This window comes from Prionailurus bengalensis, chromosome B3 (genome assembly GCF_016509475.1).
Source record: "Prionailurus bengalensis isolate Pbe53 chromosome B3, Fcat_Pben_1.1_paternal_pri, whole genome shotgun sequence".
Lineage (NCBI taxonomy): Eukaryota > Metazoa > Chordata > Mammalia > Carnivora > Felidae > Prionailurus > Prionailurus bengalensis.
In genome coordinates, this window is record NC_057355.1 from 16,499,208 (window position 1) to 16,512,541 (window position 13,334).

Consider the following 13,334-nt stretch of genomic DNA (forward strand, 5'->3'; position numbering starts at 1 on the left):
GTTGTCATTCATCTACTCATCCATCTAACCTTTAAAATTGGAGGAACCTTTGGGTTCCCGAGGCTTCCTGGACTTCTACAGCTTGAAGGGTCTGCTTTTGTTAGAAAACCATTTGGTTTTCATCTTTCACCAATCCTATGGAGCAGTTTCTGTTCATTCACTCATTCTCCATCTTAAAAGTTTCTAAGAGAGGAGATTTCAGGTGATAACAACACAAAAAGAAAGAAGGAAAGAAAGAAAGAAAGAAAAGGGTAAAACCCCCAAAAAACAATTACGTGAGGAAATGGATACATCAATTAGTTTGACTACAGTAATTATTTAACTATGTTTATGTATATCAAAACATCATGGGGTGTCTGGGTGGCTCAGTCGGTTGAGCGTCTGACTTCGGCTCAGGTCACGATCTCGCGGTCCACGAGTTCGAGCCCCGTGTCAGGCTCTGTGCTGACAGCTCAGAGCCTGGAGCCTGCTTCAGATTCTGTGTCTCCCTCTCTCTCTGCCCCTCCCCCACTCATGTTCTGTCTCTCTCTCTGTCAAAAATAAATAAACATTTAAAAATAAATAAATAAATAAATAAATAAATAAAATTTAAAAACATCATGTAGGCCACCTTAAATATATGCATTTTATTAAGATTTTTAAAATTAAAAACAAAAAAAAATTTCTTGATTTCCCCATTGATCTCTTCTCTTCCATTCTCTTGTTTTACTTTTTAGAAAACTGTCTGGACTTTTAGTTGGGTTTTGACAGACGAATGTGGATATAATCTACAAAGGCCAATTAGGTTTCTTTGTATCCATCTTACAAGTAAGGGAATAGAATTCCATTGAGAAATTAAGTGACATAAAGTCACAGAACCAATAATACATGGCCTCGGCCTCAAACAGATTCCAATGAATCACCTCATTTTGGTGAAACGTTAAGGGCCTTATTGAAAGACACTAAGCATCTTTTAAGCATGTTAAAAATATTCTCACTCTTACTGCAGCTGCTATTTAAAATGGAAATGATATTTACTGGGAAAATCATGTACTTACGATCCATAAGCAGTTGACCTATTAAAATATCAGAATGCCTTGTTCATATTCAGCTATCAACCTAAGATCAATCCAAGAGGAATGAATAAATGAATGGATGAATGAATGAATGAATGAGTCTTGCAAAATTGTCCTAATGATATAGCATGTGATCCAAATAGATAACCAATATACAGGAATGATTTGCTCATAGTTAAAACAAAAGAACATGAAAACAAAGATGCCACCATGCACGATTACAGCACATGATTCACACTCAAAATGTTGGCTCTTCTAATAAAGACTCTAGCTCTGAATACCTAAAAGTTTTAAGTCTAAGAGGAAGATGATTCCATCATGATAGCAAATAATAGTTTCTCTAAATTGACAAAGCTGATTCTACCGTGGCCATTTTAGATTCTTTGGAGTTTTAGAAAAACAGGTGAGAAATGGGATTATGTCACTGGCCAGAGTCTCAATGATCCTGGTTGTCAAGGGGATAACAAAGAGGAAAGGAGTATGGGTGAAATGAATTAGGTAATTCTCTTAAATCAAGCCTCCAAAAGCCTTTATGAATAGCCTCAGAATAACTTCATATCCCACATCACCTTCCATGAAAGCCATGGCAGATGGGATTATGTGTCCCAATACTTTGAAGAACAATAAAAATATAATCGCACACTTTGCCGTGTAACTTTCAGTGCTCTCCCACTTTGGGTGAGATCGACTTTCCCTCCCACTGGTAGTGGGCTTTAGGAATCACTTTGACCAATGGCATATTAGCAGACATATGGTAGCAGAAGCCATTAATACGTTTATATTGACTCTTTGACCTCTTATGCTACAGTGATCACCTTGAGAGCTGGGCCTGGGAATGAGATCTCTGAGGGAACATACCTGAATCTTCTGGTTGCCTGGAACCCAGACTGACCCAGCAGAGTTACAGCTGACCAACAGACCTGTGAGTGAAAAGTAAGTGTTGTTTTAAGCCAAAAAGCCTGGGGATGTTTGTTACACAGCACTATTACAGTGATAGCTGAAAAAGTTAAGAGGCTCAGCTCTGTTATGCTATTATAACTCTAGTTCTAGATTCCATTCATTATCCTTATCATAAACCTTTCCATCTGGGCAGGCTTTAGTGAAGCTTGTTTGCATCAAAATCACCTTAAATGAAAACAAGATAAGACAGTATTCCTCCCTTACAAAGTATATTGACTTACAAGAAGTAAAATCATAAGTAATAATTGAGATGACCAAATAAGTACCTAAATATACACAATGAAAGAGTGATAAATATTAGTTTCCATAGTACTAAAATTAGGTCTATCTTGGTCAGAAAATGACTTTAAAATTTAGAACAATTTTATCTTTTTATGAGTTTTGGTGGACTTGTTATAAAACATTTAAAAATATAAATTAGAAAGAAAATCTGTGAGATATTTTCTTTTTATTATTATGCCTCATTACCCTTTCTCTGCTCCCTTCTCAAATACATACTGTGTGTGTGACACTACCATTTTTTTCAGTGATCCTTGTAGAAAATACCCGGCTTTTGCCTCCAAAATATAGTTTTCACATGGAGACATGCTGAAGGCAGGTGTAGAGATGATTAGAAGTAAATAGATGATATAGAAATGTTTTCAAGCTTATTGAATTGATTATTCTGATTGGTGTTTATAATTCTAAAAAAGAAAATGTTTTGCAATTATGGAGCAAAGAAGACTGGAAATTCTCTTTAACACAACGAGCCTTCCAATTTTTCAGAAGTATTGATTTTGAGAATGCACATACAAGAAGAAACTGAAGTAATAATAAATAAATCAATATTTTCAAGCTGGATGAGTGTTTACAGTGATGAATAGTTACCTGCATTTAAAAACCTTGCTTCTTCAGGGCATATTTGTCTTTGTAAATATATTTTCAAAACCAGGAAAATCTAGAATAATATTTTCAGTTTGCCATGTTGAACTTCTTAGCCAAAAATTTCTAATACACTTGTTTTTCACTATACTTTGTCCTTAATTCTGTAAGTTATTTGAAAAATTATTTAAATGTAATAAAATAAAATTAAAATGGTCAATGCAACACACTTGGTAGATGATGAAGTCTATTTTTTCCTTTTATATTTTTAACGCCTTGGATGACCTTTTGAGCACATTCTTGAATAGACATGGAGATAGAAACAAAAACACGAAGTTAAAAAGGTATCTGCACCCCTATGTTCATTGCAGCATTATTTACAATATGGAAAAACCTAAGATATGGAAAAACCTAAGTGGTTCATGGATGGATGAATGGATACAGAATATGGATACAGATGAATGGATACACAGATATATGTGGGATATATATGTGTGTGTATACATACATACATATATATGTGTGTGTATACATACATACATACATATATGTATGTATGTATACACACACATATATGTATATGTATATGTATAATGTATATATACATGTATACACACATATATATGTGTGTGTGTATATATATATAATATACTATTTTGCCATTAAAAAATAAAAAGAATGAAATCTTGTCATTTGTGAGAACACGGAGATAATTATGCTAAGTGAAATAAGTCAGACTGAGAAAGAAAATATTGTATGATTTCACTTACATATATAATCAAAAGCAAAGTGAAACAAAGCAAAAGCACAAAAAATGAGCTAAGAGAACAAATTGGTCATCGGGGGGGTGGGGATGGACAAAATAGGTGAGGGGGGTCAAACTCCCACTTATAAAATAAATAAGTCATGGGGATGTAATATACAGCATGGCGATTATAGTTAATAATACTAGATTGCATAGTTGAAATTACTAAGAGTATATCTTAAAAGTTCTCAACACAAGTAAAACAAACTTTGTAACTATGTACGGGGATGGATGTTTATTAGACTTATTTTGATCATTCCACAACATACACAAATATTAAATCTTTATGTTATGCACCTGTAACTAATATATGTTATGTGTCAATTATACCTCAATTTTTTAAAAAAAATTGAGAAAAAAATATTTCAAGTACCAGTTAAGTGCTGAAACTGTCAAATGTTCATGAAAACCCACTTCATATTAAAAAGAAAGCATATAAATATTTCAAACAAATCAATTTTTTCATTCAAATGTCGTTGACACACAATGTCACATTCGTTTCAGGTGTACAACATAGGGATTCTGCAAGTTTATGTGCTATGCTATGTTCATGACAAGTGTAGCTACCATCTGTCCCAATACATCACTAGTATATTATTAATTATATTCCTTATGCTGTGCCTATTATTCCTATGACTTATTTATTTCATAATTGGAAGCCTGTATCTTCCACCCCCCCTCACCCATTTTGCCCACCCCCCCCGGCAACCATCAGTTCATTCCCTGTGTTTATTTATAAGTCTGATTCTGCTTAAAATAAATCAAATTTTAGATAAACAGGAAAAACTCTTATTCAAAAAATGGAAATAGCAAAGATAACAAAAGAGAAAAAAGCATAGCAGAGAGGATAAATAAGCCAAAAATCATTCATTTAAAGAAAGAAAAAACAAAATTTACAACTCCAAGGGACATGTGTAAGAATGTTCATGACACTAGTGTAAAAGCAGCATTAATAATAGTAATAATAATTACGATAATAATAATAACCACTAACATATAGCCATTAAAGTCATAATATTAACAAAATAACAACAACCACTGTAATGTACACAAGAAAATAGATGCAAATGCTTTGATATATGCATGCCGTAGAATGCTTACATCGGTGGTGGAAACAGTTGCTCTATAACCACATGCCTCACAGGGATCGATTTTATAAATATATGGTCGTTATTGATTTACTCTAATCAGGATCTACAACTGAGGTAGCAGAAGGGAAGACAGGTGGATATCTAAACAAAATCTCCACCACCAAGGAAAGGCAGGAATGGCTACTGAATAAGCAATCCACCGTATTGCTTACATCTATATATCTATATCTATATCTATATCTATATCTATATCTATATCTTGCTTATATCTACCTAAAATAGACACTTGAAAAATGCAATTACCCAGACTCATCAAATACACACATTTTAAATCTTATTTGCATAGCTGGGAGATTTACAGATTTAGAAGCTACAATAAAATAAACATGGCCCCTTGGATTTCCTTTTTCTCTATGTATTTACCTAATTGTCTCTACGGATGGATGTGGAGAAGAACATCGTTAGATTGTTATTCGATGTATTAGATTAGTCATTAGATGCCCAAATTTTCTTCTTTCACATTTTGTTCTATCATTACTAGGCAGTATTAAGTAAGGTTGTATATTACAGTGGAAAATCCCGTTGCTGCCAAATGCCAACTGTATAACCATGAAAAAATCATTTAAACTCCTTGACGTACCAACTTTGGTGTCATGGATTACACTATAGATTACTATGTTGACCAAATAAAATTTTGGACAAAGTAAATATCTTGCCAAGGGTGAAGCTGAAACTGTATACCGATATGTTTGATTGCAGGGGTCTAACATTTCACTCGGGACTAAAAGGCTTTTGTAACTTTATTATTATTTTTTACTTATTTATTTTGACAGGAGAGAGCAGGGGAGGGGCAGAGAGAGGAGAGAAAGGAGAGAGAGAGCTCAAGCAGGCTTCATGCTGTCAGTGCAGAGACCAAGGTGAGGCTCAAATCCATGAACCTTGAGATCATGACCTGAGCCAAAACCGAGACTCGGATGCTTAACCGACTGAGACACCCAGGTGCCCCTGTAGTTTTATTTTTATTGAAAGACTCTAAATAATCATTGAACTAATTTAAATTTGCATAAATCTTTATACTTTACAAAGAATTAAAAATACAGAATTTTCCTCAGGCTTTCTTACTATCTTCATTCTACAGATGAGGAATCAGAAACTCAGGGTGTTAATACATTAGTTAAGGGTCTCGGGTCATATGAAATGAAGGTGAGATTTCAATCCAGGTTATTCTGACATTAACATCAGTTTTCTTCCCAAAACGCCATACGAGGCAGTGATCTCTGAGAGAGAAGAAGCAAATGAAGTGAGTATATGACTTCCCCAGTTTATAACCTGGAGAAACCTTCCAGGCTGCAATTCAGAGAAAGTGAGCTCAGTGAGAGCCTAATGGTCTCCCTGAGATGAGCAGGTGACACCAGAATTCTAAGCAGACCAAGGCAGTAAGAGCTCACAAGGCGGAGTACCAGAAAAGAAAGAGCTGCATAGAGAGAGCTGCAGAGATCAGCAAAGGGTCACCCTTGAGTGTTGAACAAGGTACTTCTGAGCACATGTGTATGAGGAAAGAAACAAAGATCAGGAAAAGAACCACCTGAACTTAGCAAAAGAAACACTTCCCACAGTTCACGCAATTCTTCCGCTCACTGCCAGTATGAAAAACTTCATAATCCAAAGGGAGTTAGGCAGACAACTCAGAAAGGTATTTCATCAGTAGTGGGACAGCTTAGCCCTACAATAATGGTACTTGGTACCCATCTAAGATATCTTAAAAACAAGCCACAGAAGCATCAAAATTTTTCTAAGAGACTAGCTTGACTAACAGTCCCACTTTTCCTTGAATGGAAAGTTTCCTAGGATATAGAACATTTAATTTTAAAATTGAGGCAGTCCCAACTAAATTGAAGGAGTTGTTTGCCCTGCAAAATTCAAGGATATTTATAAAAATACAAAAATATTTAGAATTGAATAAGGAAAATTCACAGAATCTGGCATTCATTAAAAAATTAGCAAATATACAAAGAAGCAGGAAAATATGACCCATATGAGGAAAAAAATAAATCAATATAAATAGACCCAGAAGTGACATAAACTATAGAATCGGTAAGCAAGGACAGATTAAATTATTATAATTTATAATTATATATATATATTTATATATAATATATATATATAATTATAATATAAAATTATTATAACTGTACTCCATTTTTCAAGAAGGTAAAGGAAAGTGTGATCATGCTAAAAAGCGACATGGAAATTTTAAAAAGAAACAGGACATTTGAACTTCTAAAAATGAAAAGCACTGTACAAAGACGTTAAGTACAGTAGATTTGGCTAAAAGCAGATTAAATACTGAAAGAGAAAAGATAAGTGAACTTGAAGTTATAAAATAATCAAAGATAAAGCACAAAAATAAAAAAGACTAAATACTGGAAACTTCAACGAGGTTTGAACTTCAAACTTTAAACAGTTTTGATTCAATAGATGTGTAATTGCAAGCTGAGAGAGTGGAAGAAAGATGAGAGAGAAAAATGATTTAAAGCAATAACAACTGAAAATTCTCCAAATTCGATGAAAACTATAAAACCACAGATCCAAGTTCAAGGAAACCTAGGCACAAAAAATAAGACAAAAACCATACCCAAATACATCATGGTCAAATTTCCTTATAAAACAACAGAAAGAAAATCTTAAGAGAAGCTAGAAATTAAAAGACGTGTTACTTACAGAGAAACAAAGATTTGTCAAAAACGATTCAAGCCAGAACACATTGAAGAGATATCTTTCAGTGTTGAAGGAAGAAAAAAGGTCAGCCTAGAATTGTATACCCAGCAAAAATATTTTTCATACATGAAGGCAAACGAAAGGATTCTTTCCGACACTCAAAAACTGCAAATTTCAGCAACAGCAGATTTGTACCACAGTCAAGGTTAAAAGTTGTTCTAGAAGAAGGAAAATGATACCATAGAGAACTAGGAACCTACACAAGCTAATTAAAAATGCCAGAAATAACAGGTACATGGGGAAATATAAAAACCTTTTTTTCTTTGATTTAAATAAAAGGCTTGATTGGTAATTGTTTACAAGTAATACTGCTGGGGGGGGTAACATATGTAGAAGTACATATGTTACAAGTACAATAACAGAAGTACAATAACAGAAAGGCAAAGAAGAAATGGGAAAATAGCATAGTAAGATTCCTCTGATGTATATCAGCAGCTGTGATAGTATTTACAGGTAGACGATGATAAACCCTAAAGCAACTACTAACAAGCAATTCAAAATGCGATAACTAATAATCTGATGAGGGAGAAAATCATTAAAAAATTAATCACCCCCCCAAAATAAAAAATAAACATAAAAAAATTAATAAAAAAATTAATCCCAAAGACTGCAGTAAAAGAGGGAACAGGAGCAAAAAAAAAAGAAATGCAACGTATAAAAAAGATAGGGGCTCCCAGGTAGTTCAATTGGTTGAGTGTCTGACCCTTGATTTTGGCTCAAGTCATGGTCTCACAGTCATAAGATTGAGTTCTGCATCAAGACTCTCTCTCCCTCTTTCTCTGTCCCTCCCTCTCTTGTGTGTGTGCTTTCTCTCTATAAATAAATAGATAGATAGATAAATAAATAAATAAATATTAAAATATAGTATATGTAAATCCAGTCACATCAATAATTGTTTGATATAAATAGCCTAAGAACCAATGAAAAACCAGAAATTATTATTTTGGATAAAATAGGAATATCTAACAGAAAATAAAATATAAAGACACAGGGAGACTAAAAGAAAGAGAATGAGGAAAGATGCACCCTGCTAAAAGTAGTCAAAAGAAAGCTGGAGTGGCTATTTTCTTCTTAGATAAAGTAGACTTCGTAGCAAAAATACTACTACAGATAGAGTAGTAATGACGATGAGTGGGTGGATTCATCAACAGAACGTAACAATCCAATTCTAAAAGTCTGTGTGTTCAGTAACAGGTTTTTAAAATACAAGACTCCAAAACTAATAGAACTGCAAGGAGAAATTTTCAAAACCCCAGAGATAGCTGGAAATTTACTCAATCTTCCTTAATAAATGAAAAAACAATTCGGAGACCAGTAAGGATATAGAAGATGAGCAACACTGCCAAACATTCGATATAATTGACACTTACAAAAACTCAACAACATTTATTTCAGGTACACACAGAATGTTTACCAAGATGTACTATATTCTGGGCCATGAGAAAGGGAAATATATGGGAAAAAGTGTGGAAGAAATTTTATTTTACTTATTTGTGTGTGTGTGGATGAAATCTTATGATCAATTCATATAAGGTATATTCTCTGATAGGGGCGCGTGGGTGGTGCAGTAGGTTGGGTGTCCAACCTCGGCTCAGGTCATGATGTCACCGCTCGTGGGTTCGAGCCCCACATTGGGCTCTGTGCTGACAGCTCAGAGCCTGGAGCCTGCTTCTGATTCTGTGTTTCCCTCTCTCTCTGCCCCTCCCCTGCTCACACTCTGTGTGTGTGTCTCTCTCTCTCTCAAAAATAAATAAACATTAAAAAAAATTTTTTTAATTAAAAAAAGGTATATTCTCTGACCACAAAGGGAGTAAATAAAAATCACTAGCAAAAATATATTTGCATAATCCCCAAAGATTTGTTAACAAAATGACATACACAGAAATAACCTGTCAAAAGGAAAATTAGGAAGTATTTTGAACGGGATTAAAACAAAAAACACAGCCTATCAAAATCTGTTGGATGCTTCTAATGCAATAATTACACAGAAATGTATAGAAATGAACATCTTACATTACAAAAGGAAGAAACATATCAAATTAATGATCTCAGCTTCCACTTTTTAAAAAAATTAGGAAAATTAGAGCAAATTACAACAATAGTAGGAAGAAGAAAGAAAATAATAAAATCAAAGTGGAAATCAATGAAATAGATAATATAAAATAAGGAAAAAGCAATGAAACCAAACCTGGTTGTTAGAAAAGTTCTCTAAAATCATTAAGATTCTGTCTAGGCTTATCAGTAAAGAAAAGAGAGAAGACATAAATTATAAATATCTGGAATGTGAGGGGTGATATCATTTCATATTCTACAGATATTACAGGGATAATATGGAAATATTATGAACGACATTATGTCAATAAGTTCAACAACATAGATGGAATTGTCAATTCCTTGAAAGATAAGACAAATGAAAAGATGTTCAACATCACTCGTCATCAGGGAAATGCAAATCAACAGCACAATGAGATATCACCTCACACCTGTCAGAATGGCTATAATCAAAAACTCAAGATAACAACAAGTGTTCACAAGGAGATGGAAAAAAAGGAGCCTATGCACTGTTGGTGGGAATGCAAACCAGGGCAGCCACTATGGAAGATATGATGGATGTTCCTCAAAAAAATAAAAATAGTTCTACCCTCTAAACCAGTAGTCACACTACTGGGTATTTACCCAAAGAATACGAAAATACCAATTCTAAGGGATGTACGCACCCCTACGCTTACCGCAGCATTATTTGCCATAGCCAAACTATGGAAGCAGCCCAAGTGCCCGTCGATAGATAAATGGCTAAAGAAAAAGTGATGCATATACAATGGAATATTATCCAGTCATAAAAAAGAATGAAGTCTTGCTATTTGCAGCAACATGGATGGAGCTAGACAGTATAATGCTAAGCAAACAAGCCAGTCTGAGAGTGACAAATACCATACGATATCACTCATCTGTGGAATTTAAGAAACAAAACAAACCAACAGAGGAGAAAAAAAAAAGACAAACCAAAAAACAGACTTTGAACTATAGAGAACAAACAAATCATTACCAGAGGGGAGAGGGGTGAAATAGTTGAAGGGAATTAAGAGCACACTTATCTTGATGAGCACTTTAATAATATATGGAACTGTTGAATCATTATATTGCACCCCTGAAATCAATATAACACTGTATGCTAACTACATTGGAATTAATTAAAAAAAAAGAAAAAAGAAGGAAAGAAGAAAGACACAAACTACTTAAGCTTACTTAAGAAGACACAGGTAGGGGCACGTGGGTGGCTCAGTCGGTTAAGTGTCTGCCTCTTGATTTGGTTCAGGTCATGATCTCACAGTTCATGGGATTGAGTCGTGCATTCAGCCCTGCATTGGGCCCTGTGCTGACAGTAGGGATTCTCTTTCTCCCTCTCTCTCTGTCCCTCCCCGCTCATGTGTGCTTTCCAGCTCTCTCTTTCTCTCCCTCTCTATCTCTCTCAAAATAAGTAAGTATACATTTAAAAAAAAAAAAAGAAGACACAGGTAATCAGAACGGCCCTATAAGTGTTGAAAAAAATGAGTTTAGAGGTAAAACTTTTCTGCAAAAAAAAAAAAAAAAAAACCTCCATGTCTAGATGACTTCATGAGTAAATATTACCAAGCATTTAAGGAAGAGATAATATTAATTATTCACAAGCTCTTCCAGAATATTGAAGAGGAAATAATATTTCCCAATGTATTTTATGAGGCCAGCATTACCTACTGATAGATTCTGAAAAATAAATTACAAGAAAAGAAAAATAAAGAAACATATACTTCCCAGATAAAGAAGCAAAAATTCTAGACGTTTTAGCAGATTAAACCCAACAACTTATACAAATGGTAACATGTCATGACCAAGTGGGATTTATTAAAGGAAAACAAGGTGGGTTTTACCATCTAGGATCAATCAATGTAATCCACTATATTAGCAATCCAAAAATGATTAACTATAGGCTCATTTCAACACATGTAAAAATAAGCATTTAGCAAAATCCATTTCTGACTAAAATTTTTCAGCACACTCAGAATAGAAGGGACTTCCACAACCTGATAATGGACATCTACAAAAACTTACAGCTAGCATCATATTTAAATGAAGGACTAAATGTTGTTCTGTTAAGGGCAGGAGTAAAACCAGAACATCTACTCTCAAAATCTTTATTCAACATTATATGGGCCATCTGGCCAATTGAATAAGGCAAGAAAAAATAACCACTACCAATCAATCAGTGGTCGCACATGAGGTGAAATAGCATTGCGTTCCTCCTGCCTTCGAGAAAGAACACGTCTGAACTGTTGAGGACCAATGATACTGCCCTAGATTTAGGTCTTCGGTGAACATATTCGCCAAGCTTGGTGAACTATTCAAGTTCCCATTCTGACCTGTACACAACAGGCTGCCTCCAGCTATAGATGGTTAAATCCTCCTGTTGTCTTCCTAAGGCTGTGGCTTTGTGTAGAGTTTCAACCACATTCATAAGACCCCAGAGTACTCAACCTCAGAAATGCTTCTAAGAATTTAGGGGGAGGAAATGACCTTATGAGACTGACCCAAAGGAGTGTCCAAGGTGAAAGACCAGACATACTCTACAGCCCGTATCTGGGTTCATCTTATGTTTCCCTAAGACATACTTCATGTTCAAAATGCAAGAAGCGATGTTCTTCCATAGTATAGTTCCACCTCGCCTAACTTAGGAAAGACTCAGATATTATCTTAAAGAAAAACAAGTCTTCATCTCCCATGCGATCCATCTTTTTTGTCTTATCCTTCTTCCCTTCCTTCATTATTGAGAAATCAGTAAATCTTCCCAATGGATGTTTTTGGAATTATTGGACAATAAAACATAACCATCGTCTGTCCCATTCGCCAGGCTCCCATTTGTGTTTCCTCAACCCATTTGAGATGATCACCTCTGGGAAAACTGAAGCCAGTTAGGACCCAGGGATTTGGCACCTGTGATGGTTTCGCTTACCCACCTGTGATGGTTTCAAGAAAGTCTTTGGAGCTTTCTATCAGGGACCCTAATTGCATCCTCTCATATTGCCATAAAATGTATTTAAGAGAAAGGGGGCATTTAATCAAAAACCACACGTACCTGCCGCATTGCTTGTGAGGAAGCTGGTTAGGCAGAGTGACAATAAGATCTGCTTAATAATATTTTTATATAGTGCTCAAAACTAGCAATCCTTAATTAATTTTTTTAGGCTGGAAATTAAGGTTGAATAATGATCTCCCAATTGCCCTTCACAATCGTGATTCAGCCTGAAGAGTTAATAAGCCACCTTCAATACCCCACCCCCTTCTCTGAACAGACATTTTTTTTTCCACACGGATGAACACAAAGAAATAATCAGATAGGAGATTTTTCTTCTAAATTAGGCCTCTTGTTTGTAAACTGAAAGAGTACTAATGCAGTTCAAACTCAGCTCCACACCGCACATGCCCATTCTGCCCAGGCTTATTACAAAGAGCGGGAGCACTGAAGGTTTTGTTCTATTCTTCAGGCTTTTTCTGTGTGAGAGGCCATTCAAGCAATCGGGTACTTCTCCCTCACTCTCTTTCTCTCTTGGCCTCTCTCTCTCTCTCTCACACACACACACACTCTCCATTTCCCTCTATAATGCCAGCATTAGAGGCCAGCCGCCGGCTGGGAGCATGCTTTGATGTCGACCTCTTGCTGCCTGCCTTGGTGGGTGAGTAGCAGAGCAATGAGGGCATGTGTGGGACAGAGCAGGATGAAAGGAGGGGCGACTGAAGCCTATAATGTGG